The following is an 18,803-nucleotide window of genomic DNA, read 5'->3' on the forward strand; positions in this document are numbered from 1 at the left end:
TGCGATCACGTGCAATATTATGAATCCTATAACATTAAATTTGGATTGAACATCCTATAAATTGCAACAAAATTCGCGTAACATATACACGAAAAATAATATATACAATTAAACTAGCATCCTAATAATATCCGAATGGTTTGTAAATAAAATCCTATAGGGTAAGTAAGAGTTCAAGTGAATGCCGGAAATTATGCATGAGAAGTAAATAAGAGCTAGAACACAAAACTATGAAGTGGTTAAAACAGACAATACGACCTGTTGCAATTTTTGACAAATTATTTAAGGCGACTGGATTCTGAATAATGAAATTGCGCGAAACAAAGAAAAACTAGGCTATTTTAACTTAACTATTTCTTATAACTATTTTAAGAAAGAATAAAAAAGTATCATTATAAACGTATTAGTGGCTAAAATTGTAAGCAGTTTAAATTCAACTTAAAGGGTGACTTAATCAAAGTATTTTAAAAAGCCCGAGCACTATTAAAATTTCGGAAGAAAGTAAACAAGGTTCTCAAAGACAAACTGTTGCTGTGAAGCTTCAGCTGGATCATGCGCGCCCCCTACTGGCTGTACAGGAATTGTTTGGATGGATTGCAATCTTCTTATTACATAAAACACTTTTTAAATATCGTTCAAATCAGGGGTTTCAGGGCGTGTGGCGTTCTCAGTACAACGCGAACAATTATGGAATAACATACTGTGTAGCAAAACTAAGAAATAAGAAAGTCTAATTATGTCTGTACGTATACTATATATATATATATATATATATATATATATATATATATATATATATATATATATATATATATATATATCATACGTTAGGTAAGGCATCGGATATTATACTTGATATGGTCACTGTTTATAAAAAGACAATTTTATAAATAATACTACTATAACCGGGCAAATGAGCTTTTCAGTTATGCATGCTTATTTTTGCAACTGCATGTATATGAACACTGCGTTTAATTATATAGATGTAAAGTCATAAGCTCGATTGGGGTTGTTAAAAATGTATTTCTAAATGTGACGTTTATACATGATAAAATGTGGCTCATACTGAAACATAAGTATAGACCTTACAAACCCTGATGTGAGATTATTGTAAAAGGTGAAAATGATTGGCTTCTTTGGTTCTTTATGGTTTTATTTGTATACGTTTGGAAATGAGTGATTATATAGATAACTATTCAAAAACATGTTGCTAATAATAATAATGTTATATATGTAGCCAATTTACAAATCACAAAAATACTTTTACAAATATTTTTTACTTTTAAAGGATATAAGGTTTGTAGATTTTGTAATGTAAAAGTGAGTTGAAAATAGTTACATCTCTGGCCCCATTGTGTAGCTTTTTCTGTATTTCTCTCTCCCCCTGTCTCTCGGCTATACGTGCCAAAACATTTGTCACTTGAGGTATTATTTCAGGTGTGCTAATGGGATCACAGCCACAAGAGATGAGAAAGAAAAAGAGACTGAAAAAGAGGGAGCATGAGAGAGGCGTAGCATGTTGGATTAGTGTGAGATCATATGACTTAGGTCCTGTCTGCATATGTGGCTTGTGAAGCATAGACTGGTAAAAAGTGAGAAGAGGAGACCCTTGCCCTGGATAAGAAAGAGCATAAAGAAAAGAGGGAAAGAGAGAGCAAGACAGCAGTACAGAGGGCCTGCGAAGTCTAGGCCAATCACAAAGTGCAGGGACAAGTCTCACACCTCCCAAGGAGGCTGTGAATTGATCAGCACCTCAGAGAGTGGGAGAAGAGAAGACAAGGTGAGGGGGTAGAGTGGGAGATAGCAGGAAAAAGGAGAGAGAACATGTAAGCGTGAGAACGAAGGAGTCAAGAGTGCTTTCGCAGATAAAGTGTGAAGATCCATATTTTCCTGCAAGGACGCAAAGAGGAGCCAGGCTTGGACTTAGGACATCCATATCATCATCCACAGCCCACTATAATGATCCCGGTCTGCAGACCCGGATTTCTGGTATAACACCATCTACTCCTGACAGATCACACCTCCTGTCCATCAAAGCCTCTGCACCTCCCTCTCCCACCACCACACAGTCTAGAATTGGAGGCTGATTCTAGAACAAATGCACAGCTCCCACTGACACCTGCTCACACAACAAATGACATGCCAGGGGCTGAATGCACCATTTCTATCACCAAAGGCTGAGCCTATTTTCTCCATCCCCAAACAAACACGATGAGGGAGGGCTAATGAAGCTTGGAGAGTGTTGCTCAATTCACCAGGAGGTGAGAAATAGAGAATACATTGCCCAAATTAAGTTCTGCCCCCTCTGTGAGAACAACATTGCAAGTATATGTAGCTGTAACCTATACTATATACATAATATTTTTTAGTATTTATTAAAAATTATGATAATTTGCATCAGTGTTTTTGTTGTATTAACCAGACTCAATTCATATATATATATATCATAAACACAATATGCATGTACATATGTATGCTTTTTTATTTTTCATATGGTCTTATCCCTATACATTTTTATATAAACCTGGATTGTTTTATTCTTTGTCTTATAAGTAATTTTACTTTTTATTTAACTGTAAAGTAATCTTTTAAATCAATTTCACATCAAAGTGAAAGGCTATATAAATAAAGATTATTATAATTATTATTTAAATACAAAGGCTCCTTTGAGTATAATGTTGAAGTAGCCACAAGTGTTAAAGTCCCTTGGGGGCCACACTCCTGCCCTGGGGTAGGCCACACTCATAGATGCTCCTGACCCAACCACTCCACACTTTGATTGCAGACCCTCTTAAGTAACAATGGTCTGAATGAGATCTGATGCAAACGTTCTCTTTCAGTCCCTAAAGGAAACCAAATCCAAACTGAACAGAGAGGGGATTCTAATAGAGGAGTTTGCCAATGTGATGTATTCAGTCATTACTCCTCTCTCACGTCTTGCTAGATCTTACATCCACAATCAGACCTACTTTTCTTGATTCCCAGTGTAGTGTGAACTTTTACTCATTAAAAAAGGCATTCCATATATGTAAATAAAATTTGATAGACTGAAAAAAGTAAATTGCCATTATGAAAACTGCATATAACAGAAAACACTGACAACTAAAGTTCTAAGGCACAGCAGATTATACTATTATTATGATAAGGTAAACTGGATCTTAACAGCAATAGAATTTTCACCCTCAAGTAGACATGTTCCATTTTGTGTGAAGGTAGGATTACCTCAGGAAACAAATAGTTTGAAGAGCTGGAGGCAGAAAGCCACAGGAGCTACACATTTCAATTAAGCAGTTGCCATGTCAGTGAGGCCTCCAAAGCCTTATTTAAATCCTTGTTAAATCAGTTAACAATGTAATGATCAGGTGATAACAAAGACATGGTAATGCCATGCCACTATAAAGCACACAAACACATTCAGCAAAGAGGCTGAGATCCTTTTGAAGGCTGAGCTGCAATGACAAACAAAGATCAGCCCTTGAGTTCCCAATACACATATTTTCTTTGACATCTCCAGATATTTAAAGCTACTGGTGATTCATTGCTCGTAGCATGAAATTATATGACGTTGCATCAAGTAATCTAGAGAGCATGCCATATCCCCTTTGAGATAAGTGGGGAAAAATCAGTGGGAGTTCATTTAAAGGTCATGTATGACTGAATTTAATTACTGTTTTCTCCAAGAAGTAGCATTGGTTACTCAAGCACTGCTTATCTCCTTAGCAGAGTCAGAAAAGGCTAAGGGCATCTGGAGGTCATTTTGCATTAGCAGATCCCCCATCCCTCTCTTGGCAGCAATAAATAGAGTGCAGGACAAACTTCTGGATTATCAGTTCTTTTAATGGACTCTGTGTTGAGTATATGTTGTGGCTCAGATTTCTATCATTGACAGCAAACTACCTGCTAACAAATCAAATGCAACACTGCCTGAAAATACATACATGGTAAGATATCGTAAGCCTCCACATACAGTATTTAGCTTTTTACACCCATTATTTAAATAGGCTGCAGTCATTAAAGGGAAACATTTTTCTTGTTTCCATCCTAACACTTGGTATCCAGAATCACAATGCACTGGTGTCCTTGCGTTTGGCTAATTGAACTGTAAACTCATGCACACCTCTCAGTTCATTTGGCCCTGGCTCCCATCGGCTGATTTATCGGCAGGGATGGATATGCGCATCAGCTAAAAGCCATCCTATAAATCACAGGCCTTCTCCCTCAATGCTTTCACCACTTCATTAATTTAAGATATCATTATGGCTACTGGTGACATAACTCTGAACAATGGTACATGCTTAAGATATTAATCTGCACATTGCAACAAAAAATCACCCCGTCTCTTACTGCATGCTTAGTTCTCACCACTGATTTACATAGTGAGAGTGAAGCCAGCTTGATTTAGGGCCAGCCTTTTTAAAGATAACAGGTTATCACAGTTTTACACCATGTCAAACAAAATTAAGAATTGCAAATAAAAATACCATGTTCACATCTAGAATACTGTTCCATGGCTAAGAATTTAAAAGTTAATGTTCATATGTAATGAACTTTCCAAGAACCTGGAAACAATGCAATTCCATTCCTTTTTATGCTCGAATAACGGACAGAAGTAAAAAGCATTTCACTGCATGTTGTATACACTGTATGTATGTATATGTGACAAATAAAATTTGATTTGATATGATTTGATTTGAACAATTGCTTTATCTTATAGTAAAAATGAGCCATATTTGCAAGTGTGTAAGTTTTGTGTTTCTGCCCAAATTGAAACCACCCAGAGCAAATACACTACATACTTCTACATGAACCTAATAATATTATGTATTATGAATAACATCTAAATTATTACTATAATAGATATATTCTTGCAAAGAAAAAAAAGCAAAAATGGCATCTGTGAACTTTTAATGACCTAATTTTTGCATATTCTTCATTCATTTTAGGTAAAGATTTTGAGTCATAACTGCTTGCTTTTCTGCGGTTGCAGGATTAGTTGATCATGACCATAAGAGACTGTTTCATAAACACACCCTTGGTGCTCCCTTAGAGTTGAAATCTTGACAACAAAAATACACATTTGAAGTTATTTTGAAATCAGTGGCTTAGTCCCAAATAGTTTGGGGGTTCATGTCACAGGATGGTGCATAAACATTTTAGAGATTGATCCTTGACCTTTGAATACTGGCATAATGCCTAGATTGGATGGTAAGTCAGAGGATCAGTGCGGTTCTTTGTTTTGGTCTGTAGGCCAACATCAGTGCAACCTGATATGCTTACCTGAATTTATGTTTAACTACACTTTTGTTGTTCTACTAATTGACTGCAACATGAATGCACATGCTTTTCATTTGGTTACCCAGAAAAAATGAAAGAAATGACATTTTAGGGATGTGTTTATATGCAGGAGATGCTATAGGTAGGTAAATGTCAGAGATGTTAAATGTTTGTGTGTAGGTTACATGAATATGACTATAGCATTTATATTCAAGTATTACATTGTTCTGACAGCACAAACAGTACTTTGATACTGAAACATAATTCAAAATTAATTTGAATTCATTTCTTTGTCTGAAATTGCAAATAAACAAATATACTGTATATAAGGGACAGCAATAGTGAAAAGAAAATACTTTACAATGTTTCTGTTACATTAAAATTACATTAAATTATCTTCAATTTGTATAGTTGTAGTGCATGCAGACTAAACGCTCAAAAGACTTTTTCTTACAACAATATAGCCCACAGTACAATGACATATAACATCCTCCATAAGGGGGATAAAAAATTTGAAATTATCCAAATTATTATCAAATAGATACAATCAAGTGTTCCATTTATTTTCCATTTGTAAAGTTAATTTTTATTAGAGGAGCATTAAACTGGTCTACATAGTGAGAATAAGCAGAGAGCATAACGCAGAGAGCATTATGAATAAAGCCCACTCTTGAGAATTATGTATGGTAAGCAGTAAGGTCTATCAGAATGAAGAAAATAATTACTGGGCAAATCACAATAATTAGAATAAAAATATTTACTTAACTCATAACGTTACAAAACATAAGTAAAGTTTTGTGGATATTTCAGTCACTGTACAGTAACCATGTGACATTTGTTCTACATATATAAAGGATGTATGAAGCTAGTTCAAAATACGCTCACAATAAAGTAATCAACTCACATGAAAAGTTACAAATGGCAAATGTTTAGAACCAGATTCTGCTTCAATTTTTTTTAAATGGAATTACTTAAGATTTAATTGATATGAAACCACATATTAGAAATCTTTTACATAATTTTATTGTATGCTACTACATATTTACAAAAGTGGCATGGTTTTAGTCATGTGTAAATTACACAGCTGGAATAAAAGAATCCACATCACCAAAAAAAGAGACTCATAGGCTAATATGTCCCTGGAAAGAAATTTGAGAGGGCCTCCAAATTAAAACAGCAAGACCTGTTGAGCAACATTACTTAGCCCCACCATTCATGGCCCTAGTGACATGAGAACCTATTCTCGAGCATGCCATTTTGAATTGCCATTATTCTAAATAAATGCTTCAAACTAAACAAACCTGATGGGGACAAACATAATTTTAAACAGTTTTAATTTGTTATTTGTGATGTTTTGTTTTCTGTGTTTTCTTTTTAATATTTGTCCCAGATAAATGAATCAGTGTTTGGTCAGTAAATAACCCAAAAAGAATAAACCAAAAATTTTAGAACAACTGGTTAATCTTTATTACATCTAACCAGTTTTTACTAATATAGGGCTTATGGATTTAAGAAAGAACTAGTAGATATTTGTAGTGCAGCAGGTGGGATTTGTCAGATGACAAGTGGGTGGAAAATCAGGCAAACCAGGAATGTATGTAGAATGCTGTGTTTGGCACCAAAAAATGTCAATATTAAAATAACATAATTAACTAATGTGAATATATCTAGCTAGTTAACTATAGCTTTGTAATATTATTAAAATTATGATATATCTGGCTAAAAATGCATTAAACTAGTTTATTAATCTATCAATTATTAATAAAACTGCTTGTAATTACAGTGGAAACACACGCCTATAATATTGGCTGATTTTTGTGTCAATATAAATATTGATAATATAAATCAACTCTTTCCACTCTCAAGGTGATTTCACATACAAAAATATAGAAAAGTGAAAACAATCAAAAAATTATTTAGGGAACAATTTGAAAAATATAAAAGTTACAGTAACCTGGTTGCATACTATGCATGGTTGCATGCATGCTATTAATTGGGCATCTGACTATCTGACTAAATATCTGACAAGTACTGATTACACTCTGCATATGACAATTTTTCATATTCTTCACATGTCCCGGCAGTCGGGTAGAGTAGATCATGAGTAGCTACAATCACAATTCGATTTTAGTGCATAACCCTTAGGTCTTCTAGTAAAGAGAAGATCACCTTTAAGCAGGTTGGACACATGAGATGCCCTTACAATTTGATGGATCTAGTATGTTTTTGGAAGAAAGAGTAGGAATATATTGCCAAATGTGTGGGGAAGTTGCCATGTGATGCTGATAGACTCTTACTCTAAAGTTGTGTAATAAATTAAGAAGTATGCTGCTATATAAGTGTTAATTTAGTGGCATACACACTAACCTAAGCAACTAGGTTATTGTACATTTTAATTTGTTATTTTATTGCCCTAAAGATTTTCAGATTTTTCACTTAAGTTTTATGTTTTGTAATTTCACGCTGAGTGTGAAACATTTCTGGATTAATCTTGTATTATTAATCATTAATCATGGATTAATTTTTTATACTAATAAAATGTGTATCTTTATATCCATTATATGTGTTTTCCTACTATTTTTCAGATCTAGTAAAGTCTGAATTTTAACTCTCTTGCCAAGACATGTTTTTGTCTATGATGGAGTACATCTTTAATACACTCTGCAAAAAGAATCTTACTGAATACTAACCATTAATCAATGACTAGTACAATCAATTAAACAATTCAAACAGCCCATTCTTAAATATCCGTTATCCAAAGCGTTTGCAGTCATCTAAAATTTACTTCAGCATTCATGCAGTAGCAATGCTGCAAATGTTTCCTCTTCTATTCTTACCTCTGATTCTTGCTCTGAACACTACTACTGATGACTCACCACTGTGAGAAGTGAGACAACATGTTTGGCTGAAATTTATGTTTGTTTTTTGCCAGAGTCTCCATTAAATAATGGCCAAGCAATAATACTATGTAGATTTCATGGGACTGGACAACAGGAAGAACAGATGGGGGCCAATAAGAAAGGGAAAATATTCTTTAATAGCTCTTTATTAGTGGCCTGGACAGGAGAATGAGCAATGAAGGGAGGTCTAACAGATGAGGAACGCTCTTTTAGAACCTCTTAGCCATACCTATTCTGAACCAAAAAGGCCATTTTAGTGAAAGCCGGACTCTTGCTTCCCAACTTCAGATTAGGCAGAGTGATAGGATTACTCTTCAATGACTTGGACTTTGAAGACAAAGAGGCTTAGATATGGAAGAATTAACAGTGCCCCCCTCCATTGGCCGCCTCCGCCTTTTTGTCTTTCTCTTTCCCTCTCATCCTTTCTCTTATACTTTGGACAGGTATCATTTGACATATCAACCAAATAGAACATAAAGAAAACACAGCTATTTCAAAATAAAAATACTTTGGATTTGCAGTAACCTATCAGCTTACTAATAGATATTACTAACATCAAAAATCCATTAGGGGCAAATCAAAGAATGCTGAATCTCAAGGTTCTCATTTAAGAGTCTGGTAAACTAATGTTTTATCCAGGAAACATTAGACTTGTGTCAGTCCACATTTCTCCTTCTCATCATTTACCACTTTATTTCATCTCATCTGACTATACCCGAGATTAGATATTGATTAGTACATATATAAATGATTCTAAAGTGAAAGGCTGACAACACAGGCTTTATAGATCGACTATTGAGCAGGTCCAGTATTTCATTCCATTTCCCTGGCTGCATGATGGACCAAGAAAGAACAAACACTCAAATAATGAGATGCCGGGACTATTTATGACTTCCACATGGTCCCATTGACCTTTCGGCTAACTAAAATATATAATAAAGACAGCGATTGCACCCCCTTCATATTGAGACTGAACATAGATGTATTGATGATGATACTCTAGGGAAACTTTCAAAACAACCACTACAAAAGCAGTCTTGTGAAATTTATCTGTCATACAAAAAAAAAGCATAAGCAAAAAATAAAAGTAAAAATAAATATTAGTCAGTGACAAAAATGTTGACCATCCCTTTCCAAAATAGCAGCGGATGGTGTATGTATTTCATTTTTTTAATAAGGAGCAGCAGGGATGATTTGGGGGTTTTAGCTGTTGCAGTGGCAGTGAGGCTCAGTAGAGTTTAGCAAAGTGTAAAATGCTTAAGCCACTAGGGCAACACAATCCCTGGTGCTTAGCGTATAAATCACCATATATTCTTATTTTAGGGAACTATGACTAAGCCCCTGTTATGAGTAAATACATCAAATCACTACAGCAGCAGTGATTGCATCTTCAGTGAAGACCAATGATGGAAAGTGTATATGTGTGTATATGTGTGTGTGTGTGTGTGTGTGTGTGTGTGTGTGTGTGTGTGTGTGTGTGTGTGTGTGTGTGTGCGTGTGTGTGTGTGTGTGTGTGCGTGTGTGTGTGTGTGTGTGCGTGTGTGTGTGTGTGTGTGTGTGTGTGTGTGTGTGTGTGTGTGTGTGTGTGTGTGTGTGTGTGTGTGTGTGTGTGTGTGTGTGTGTGTGTGTGTGTGTGTGTGTGTGTGTGTGTGTGTGTGTGTGTGTATCTGGGGAACAAGAAGACTTGAATACAGTGCATCTCAAGCATTTGTGTAAATTAAATAAATTTGTGTAATTCATTAATTTATAGATATATTTGTGTGTTTTTCCTTTATAATTTAAAAGTGGAAAATATGCATATTTGCAGTAAAATCATATAGGCAAACATCAAACATCCTTTTATGATTTATTTAATATACAGCCAAGGCTTTTTAATTCTCATCCATTCCAAACAAGACTTTTCCGGAACTGACAGAACTCCTCAGCAAGCACTCAACAAAATCTAAAAGTTGTTAATTTCAAATAAAATTAGTTGTTCCTTTTCACTGAGCATATTTCATGGATTAGTTGAATTGGTTTTGGGGTGGATAGATGCATATTTCTTGAATCCACAAACTTTTGGCAAAAGAGAAGTTGGCCTTAATTCCATCTCATGCTGAAGACTTTTTAACTTTAGTGAGCTTGGCTGGCTGAAGTCCTTGTGCCCGTAAATTGGATATTAGAGGAAGATATAAAAGGGGCTATGTGTGCACTTCTAGCAAGGAATTATTGCATCCAATATCCCATCCGCCTGAGCACAGCCTCATCTAATAAAGGCAGAACTATATTGGTCCTCAACTTTATGAAGCTCTATATTCACAAGCACTCAATGGGATTTGCCTAGGTCTCTCCGGCAGGGGTTATGACAGTGCAGATATCACTGCATTCTTCTAGCCTCTAAAGTCCCCACTTCCAATCTGCATATAGGCATCTGAATTCTAAAGTCACATTCTTCCTTTTTGTTTGGCTCCAGCTCTGCTGAGAGCTTTAGAACAGCATGCTCTCTGCTTACTCCAGTGCCCTCCTCTTCAAACACACACACACACACACACACACACACACACACACACACACACACACACACACACACACACACACACACACACACACACACACACACACACACACACACACACACATAATCCTAAGAGGGGCAACACCATCAGAGAGTGTGAAATTAAATACATTAGAGCATTAGGGATTAAAGTGTTTTATAGGCAGTTGCTCATCCACATCAAACTTTAGCTTTTTAAACCCTAACATTTGATCTGGGTTAGGAACCAATGGCTAAGAAAGGGACTGAGCCATTTCCAGAGCCTATGGAGAAGAGAGAGCAAAACTGTGAGTTCTCACCATGCCATCAAGAGGAGCCCTCTCTGTTTATATCTGATACCAATGCAGAAGGTAAACTGACAGAATGTTATGCAAGAACATGTAAGACACATTATGTGAATAATGCTTTGATTATTCTCTTTAGAGAACCTTTCTGACCTTCTTTGTTTTCATCCTTCTGATTGCATTTTATTTTAAGTAAAATATATCAAACACGACCAGTAAAATATATCAAACACTACCAGTTCTGAATCAAAATCTGAATCCTGACTGAATAATAATCAGAATAAAAATAATCCCAAACAAAATATTACTAATCAATATATTGAGGCAAGTCACATTATAATACTGTTATAATACTATATTACTTTTTAGTGATATAATATTATTGTTATACTTCTACTGTAGAGCACAACAAAATCTAAACAAAAAACAACAACAACAAAAAACAAAACAAAACAAATAACAATCAAAAGCTGGTATTTGGTATGACCACCCTTTACTTCTAAAACTATCACTCAGTTTTACAGAGAAAATGGCAAGCTTCAAGCATCTTGAGAAATCGCCAAAGTTCTGCAGGCTTCAGCTCTCACTCTTTCTTCAGTTACTGCATGTCTCAAAATGTTCACATTTTTATCTGAATTAGTTGTCTTTTACTAAATGTTTACACATCTCTATTGACACACATATATACAATAACATAGAATAAGCAATTAAAAACCTGCTAGGGAGCCTAATACTTGTTGAATGATGTATTATTAAACACAAATCCTGTGTACCAATATCTTGTACAACACTTTTGGAAAAAAAATTTTCTTTGAACATTTTAATTTGTGACCATGCCTCCTTTTCTGAGATTTTATTTTCACAAGATTTCCCTCTTCACGGCCTTTATACAATTCATGATCCCTAAAAATACCAAACTTTGAGCAGATATAATGAAACTTTATCAAAAGTCGTTTCTCTATACATTCTACATACATTCAATATCACACTGATAAACTTCAAGATGATGCTATCAAAGCTAAAATTTAGTGCTATATGCAACATGTCTCTCATTTAGTGCTATTTGCAACATGTCTCACATTTGCACTCACACAGGACACTTTACCACAGAGAAACATCCATACATTTAGATATATAAGATGCAGACATCAGAATCAGAATCAGAATCAGAATCAGGTTTATTGGACAAGTGTGTTGACATACACAAGGAACACATATTTAAGATTTGGATTTTTACATGTTTTTGCAAATTATCTTATGCCTTATACCAAATGATTGTCTGTATTGTCTATTTATTTTTCTTATTACACACCTTCGAGGTGGTATCTCAATAAACTGCACATTACTATTAGATACAAATGTGCATATGACACATAAAGGTTTGAATCTTGATTTTCTTGATTCAAGTGGACTAACTGGTGTGCAAAAGAACCAGATATTTTGAAGAGCAAAACAGGGGAAAGGGAGCTCAGAGCAGCTGCTGTTGGTTTTTCTATAGCTTCTTAATGAAGCTCTAGGGATTCAACACTTAACTCCATTAATTAGTGCTGGCTTTCTCTGCATTAAATGCTCATTTCAGGGGCTGGCATGAATGGGGAATTGTTTCTTTTGGTTAACAATATCAATGTAATATTTGTACACATCATAGGATAAACATAGAAACATTTGCAAAATTCTTAAATGGAATTTGAGGTCTTGTGGAAAATGTTTTGCATTTCAAATTCAAAAAATGTATTTGAAATAATATTGTTGATTATTTATTGTTAGCGGTTATGAACAGTTGTTGCTGTGAATAGAAGTAAATATTGCTGTTTATAGTGGATAAACTCAACACCTATAAATTACCAACAAAGCTGAATACTAAATGTTAATGACTCATAATAATACAATCTGGTGTCCCCCTTGAGCATCGGTTCCCGTTTAATTCTGGTTATATTCAAGGTTTTGCGTAAAGTAGTTCATTTTAGGTCTAAATCCAATTCTATACCAAGAATTTTGTCTTTTTTAACAAGCGCTAAATAACATGAAAATGAATAGCTAGTGAACACTATTGAAAGCAATTGTTATCCATAAAATGTAAAATGTAAAAATAGAATTAGATGGACCTTAGTACACTTATGCACTTTTGGCTCCAACAATGTTATTTTTTTCCCTCACCTCCAGCACAGGGGAAAGCTTCACATCCAGTAACACCAGGAGCCAGAAGTGGGATCTGACACGTCAAAACAATCACATTCTTTCTCTTCTTTGTTCCATTCCCTCAATAGTAATAGAATGTTATGTAAGTACCCTTTTTCAACTCATTTGGTGGGCATAATGATCTTTTAAAAAAAAAATTGTAGAAATCCTGCTTTTGCCTGAGTCCTCACCAGTTCTGATGATTGTTGAAGAAGTACGTATACACTGGCTAATGTACAGGTGGAGAAGGTTTTCTGTCCTAACGGATTAGGGCAGAAAATATAAAGTGGGTGAGTCCATGAGGATTAGTCTGATTTCTTAGCTGTACAGGATTACAACAGAGTGCTTAACTGTTTACTGCCTTCATCTGACTAATGTAAAATCCAGCAGTATGCAACTGCAATTGGCAGGCATATGTGCCAACAGGGTTTCTCAGACTTAAACCTATAAACACGGTTCTAAAGGTGACAAGTCAATTATTTACCCCAACTGTAAATGGAGGTGACCTGAGGAGCTCACACATACTTATGTCTAATATGTTAACAATGGCATAAAACAGGTAAATAAAACATCCTCAAACAAGAAGAATTGAGCCCTAAGCTTCCACAATGCTGCTGGCAATTTCAGAAAAATCTGTATAATGTCGACCTTGATGGGTTTCATTCATAGCTTTCCCCAACATGTTCCCTTTCTTCCTGTTCAAATTGAGGGATTATGGGGAGGAAGTGCTTTGATAAAACACAATAGGCATCTAGCCACTGTTGATTTGAGGGATTCAGGAAGCAAATCCCTCACAAAACCTGATACAAAGACTGAAAACACTGGAAGGAGTAAAGTGTGTAACTGGACTTGAGTTAAGATGTTCAGCTGAGGTGTACTCAGACCTTTAAAAAAATTAACCAATATACAACACACAACTAACAAGTAGGCATAATTTTTTCATGTCCACAGATTGAAATTACATCCTGGTGTGGTTTATATTTTAAAGATATCTGGAAACTAAGATAAGTACAACAAAGTTTTAAAACACTAAATGTTTTTGATTAGGTGTTCAGAGCCTTGGTGATGTTTTTTAACTACTATAACTACTTAAGAAGAAGAAGAAGAAGAAGAAGAAGAAGAAGAAGAAGAAGAAGAAGAAGAAGAAGAAGAAGAAGAAGAAGAAGAAGAAACATACAGTATTCTATTTTTTTAAGAAAGAGCTAATACCAAGAGTAAGAATTCTATAACTATCAGAATGCAAATCCTATGCAAGTCTATTTTAAGGATGTAAAATGCTGAAGAAATTTGCTCCAGAGGTCTGTGATGGTCTATGACAAAAAAAGAACAGCAGTATTCAATGAAAAATGTTGCTTATATCTTGTTCAAAAATGTTTACCAGATTATTAATAGTTGGTTTGGATAGTTGTGAGACTTAGACATTTTCACCTTATTCATTTCAATTCTGTCATCCTTTGGAAGAAACACCGGAAAATTCATTTCAGCTAGTCATCCATCTCTTTCCCTCTCTCCCTCTCTCTTCTGTCTCCTTGCTTCCTCTGAAGCCTAGTCAAAAAGAAAAGTAAATAAAGGGACTAAAATCCAATTATTTGATACTGTTTACTTCATATCCTCATTAAAGCACTCAGATGTGGCTCTTTTTTCTTGTTCTTCTTAAGCTCGGGTTTCCACCTTTTCAAACAGTGACCCAAGGCCTGCCTTGTCAAGCACCCTTATCCCAAAAGAATCATGGGGTCTTGTAAACAGTCCTGTGATCCACTTTCTTCTGGGAGTAGAGCTGTAAGGAAGAAGGAAAAGAGGGAGTGCTAGGGATTTGCAGTGGATTTACACATATACAGTTTCAGCTAAGTTCCCCAAGGTCAGTTTGAGAGACCTTCACCCATCACTGCTTTAAACAGGGTGTTTGCCACCCAGCCTCAGTGTGGGCAGTTCTGCATTCAGTGGGCCAGGAAGGGGGAAGCCTGGAACATCAAACACAGACTCTAATTTAAATTCCTCCATGAGAGCCATGGGATTTCATTTAATGAGCTGAGAAGCACGGGAAGACAGCTGACTCCTCTGTCATCCACTGAGAAAGACGCAGGCAGACATCCCCTACCTCAGGCCCTCCCAGACACACTTACACACACATACACGAATGTGTGGGGGCAAGATGCAGAATGCATCAAGGCAGGAGCATGTGTTTTCCTAGCCATGGGTAAGGCAGCAAAGCCTAAATCCTCTAGGCAGACAAGCACAAGAATGCCTATGTTAGAGACATTTATTCTCATATTGGTAAATGGAAACTGTCTCCAGAGAACAGTCAGTGTCTTTCTCCCAGCAGGATTCTGGCTCTGATGTGTTTAAAGGGTTAGCGGGCTAGCATGTAGCAGAAGACTTTAACTAGTGCTCTGTAATAGGAGATAAGCTGAATCAGAACAAAAAGTGAGCAGAAAGAGTAGATCAGAGGAGGCAGAGCAAGGGTTTTTTGGCTAGGTGAGCACAAAAAAGCTCTTCTGTTCCTGTGGATCATAGGCCTCTGCCAGGGCATTTTGGCAGCATGGCGCTTCCCAGGGGCCGAGGAGCCTGCCTAGTCTCACTCTGCCACATCAGCTGCCAAATCCCGACCTCACACGCGCACACACCCTTCGTGGTTGCTCTGGTCCTCCTTCCTCACATATTCAGGCTAACCCCTCAAATCTGAAAACTCTTGTATCCTGGGTTTGACACCACTAAGCCTCCCTTTGGTAGCAGTCTTTTTCTCTCCACTGTTTTCTTTTACTGTTGTTCTTTTTTCCTCGTCTCTCAGTGGATGTCATCTCTCTGCAGGAAACGATACACCACATCTTGACTATTTGGCGCCAAACAGAATGGAGCAACAGAAGGAGGGAGAGGAGGGGTATGAGAAAAAGAGCAGCGCCTGAAAGAATCATCTCGCTTTCATTAACTCTGCATGTCGCTCTTTCTCTTTCTCCTGCTCTTGTATGCTCCAACTCTTTCTGTCTCAGTTTCTTTCTTGCTCATTTTTTCACACACACACACACACACACACACACACACACACACACACACACACACACACACACACACACACACACACACACACACACACACACACACACACACACACACACAAACTTAATGAACACACAGTAAACGCAGTAAACTCAACATGCAAATACAGTGAACTGTATACTTGTATAATGTATATAAAATGCTGTGCACAAAATAATAGAAAACACATTAAAGCAAATCATAATTACTGTTAACTGAAAAGTTACAAAACAGCTGTAGAAAAGAAGCTGACTATGAAAACAGCTATAAGAAAATGTATATGAATTTTATTGCATTTCATCCTAATTATTGCTCTATCTAATTTTTGTCCACATAATACACATTAAATTAAAATAGCACATTTTTTATTAAACATATAATTACTGAAAAGAGTATCTAAATCATTCAAATAATTCTATTAGTTAAAATATGGCAATCCAAACATCATGGTTTCTCAGACTAATATGTTTTATAGCTGCTAAAAAGAATCACAGAAATCTGCTTTAAATCATGCACAACATTCATTCATTCATTTTCTACCGCTTATCCGAACTTCCGGGGCATTCAATTAAAACTAAAATATAATTCCTTATGTATAATCTGTTGTTGATTTACTCATTTACTTTAGATCATTTTTCATGCTGTATGATCCAGTCATTTCTGATGTTTAAATGACACACAGACATGGTAAGATTATGTTGTAGACTATAAGAAGACTAAACATTCATTAGTTTTTACTGGTTGCACACTGCTTTGCCTTATCCCAAAAAAATTATACATCCCCTAGGAGCCTTCATAGTTGAGATGATGATTTGGTTTTTGGTATACAGTGATTTGTTTTCATTTTCTGTATTGCTTAGAAATCTTCACGTCATCTATAATTGTATTTTTTAGCATTGCTTTTTTGTATAAACCATTTTTGATCTTTGTTTTTATAATAACAATCAATTTTTTTGCATCAACTTGACTGTCTATTTAAGATTCTCTGTTATTTGTTTAGTAACCATTTTATGAAAATCTGACTGATTACGGACTTACAGAAGTCCGCACTGCAGTTACATGGATCTTCCATAGCCTTTCTTCAAAGGTCCTCTGAAATAATGTTCATGCAGTACTTGTTCCAAAAAGAGCAGCTATAAAGCACAAGTAGTCATTTTACATAGAAAGTCTGGTCAAGACATAAGCTTGAAAAAACTCAGTCTGTACCATCTGTACCATGTTATCCAAGTAGGTTGAATTGCTGTTGGTTTAAATACTCTTTAATAAAATAAAAAATAAATAATGAAAAAAATAAAGTTTTTGGAGATCAGATTTTAGCCGTCATTTACGCATCAATCCACATATTTCAAAATGCTTTTTTTCTTTCAGAGACAGAAGCCCATTGGTTTAATTTTGGAATATGACACTGGTGCTAATCTCTTCCCCACAGGGATGAAATGCATACACAGAGGTTCCATTAGAGACTATTCATTAAATCCCAGTGCGATGCATGCTGAATGGGGGATTACTGGCCCTCTGATTCCACCAACGATCTGTACCACTCCCCCAAGCCAAGTACTGCTGACCTCACCCACCAAGTAGGAAGAGAGGGGAATTGCAAATCAAAAAGCCTCAAGTTAACTAATGAGAGGGAACAATTGCAGGTTAAATTATTGATTGTCAAAGTAAATAAATTTGGCTTTAATTAACCCCAACTGGTGGAAATCCTCAAGGCGGCCAGCATATGTAGTGGCCAAATTGAGGATTACACCCAATCCATTGGTTCAATGGAAGAGCAAAAGCTGGCAGATGGAAAGTGTCCATTTCAGGTCTGTTTATGTGTGTTTGTGTGCTACAAATCTTTATCAGTGATAGAGGGATATGTGTATTGGTCTGCTTTGTCATGCACCTGCTAGAAAATTCAGCACAGATTCCATTGTGATTGCACATGAACAAGGAGGTAAGGCATGATGTCAGAAAATAAGAATTTTGTCAGAAAAAAAAGATCTGCTTTATACATGCCTGCACATGGAGTGCACTAGTTGGGAATTCAACATGATTGCAAGTAGCCACTGATCTCTACTATCTCCACCGGTGACTTGTCTTCTGAGTTTAATGGAAAATATAACGTGGGAATTGGGAAAATATATTAAGGTAAATCATTGATTCTAAATTAATTGCACATTTGAAAATAAAGCAGTTTTCTAAAAACCTGAATTTGTATTTATTTCTAACATTAATACATTACATTTATACATTAATCATTACAAAAAAATATCATTTTATATGATTAATGGTTATTTATGTTCCTACCAGAGTGTTGTTAATTGACTCGTCAGATGGTGTTGACTAAATCTCCATACCAAAAATATAGAGACTTGGGCTTAACATAAGCAGGTTAAAATGTTTTTTTAGTAAGGAGTCTCTAGTTTCAGCACTTTTTAACAGTCAGAGGTAAAGTTGTAACTTTAAGCTTTCAGACATGGGAAAGTCCTAAGGACAAAAATGCTTCCTTCTTTTAATAACTTCAAGAGAGTGGGGGAAGGTTGGTGAGGGAACAGCTGTTATACTGCAACTTTTTTGTGGATGTTCCACAACATTAAAATTAACTATAAATACTGC

At 35.8% G+C, this 18,803-nt stretch overlaps 1 long non-coding RNA gene across 3 annotated transcripts in view; it reads left to right on the plus strand.

The window, feature by feature from the left end:
- LOC113644951 overlaps positions 1-18,392 on the plus strand; it is a 19,621-nt gene extending 1,229 nt beyond the window's left edge. Inside the window, exons 1-3 of one of the 3 annotated variants that reach the window (XR_003441095.2) lie at positions 9,816-11,057; positions 13,155-13,272; positions 15,978-18,392. This is a non-coding gene — a long non-coding RNA (uncharacterized LOC113644951). Of the gene's footprint in view, positions 1-9,807; positions 11,058-13,154 lie in introns of those variants that run through there. The other 2 variants (XR_007140494.1, XR_007140493.1) reach the window with 2 other exon arrangements.
- The last annotated feature ends 411 nt before the right edge of the window (positions 18,393-18,803 follow it).

This window comes from Tachysurus fulvidraco, chromosome 4 (genome assembly GCF_022655615.1).
Source record: "Tachysurus fulvidraco isolate hzauxx_2018 chromosome 4, HZAU_PFXX_2.0, whole genome shotgun sequence".
In the NCBI taxonomy this organism is placed as follows: domain Eukaryota; kingdom Metazoa; phylum Chordata; class Actinopteri; order Siluriformes; family Bagridae; genus Tachysurus; species Tachysurus fulvidraco.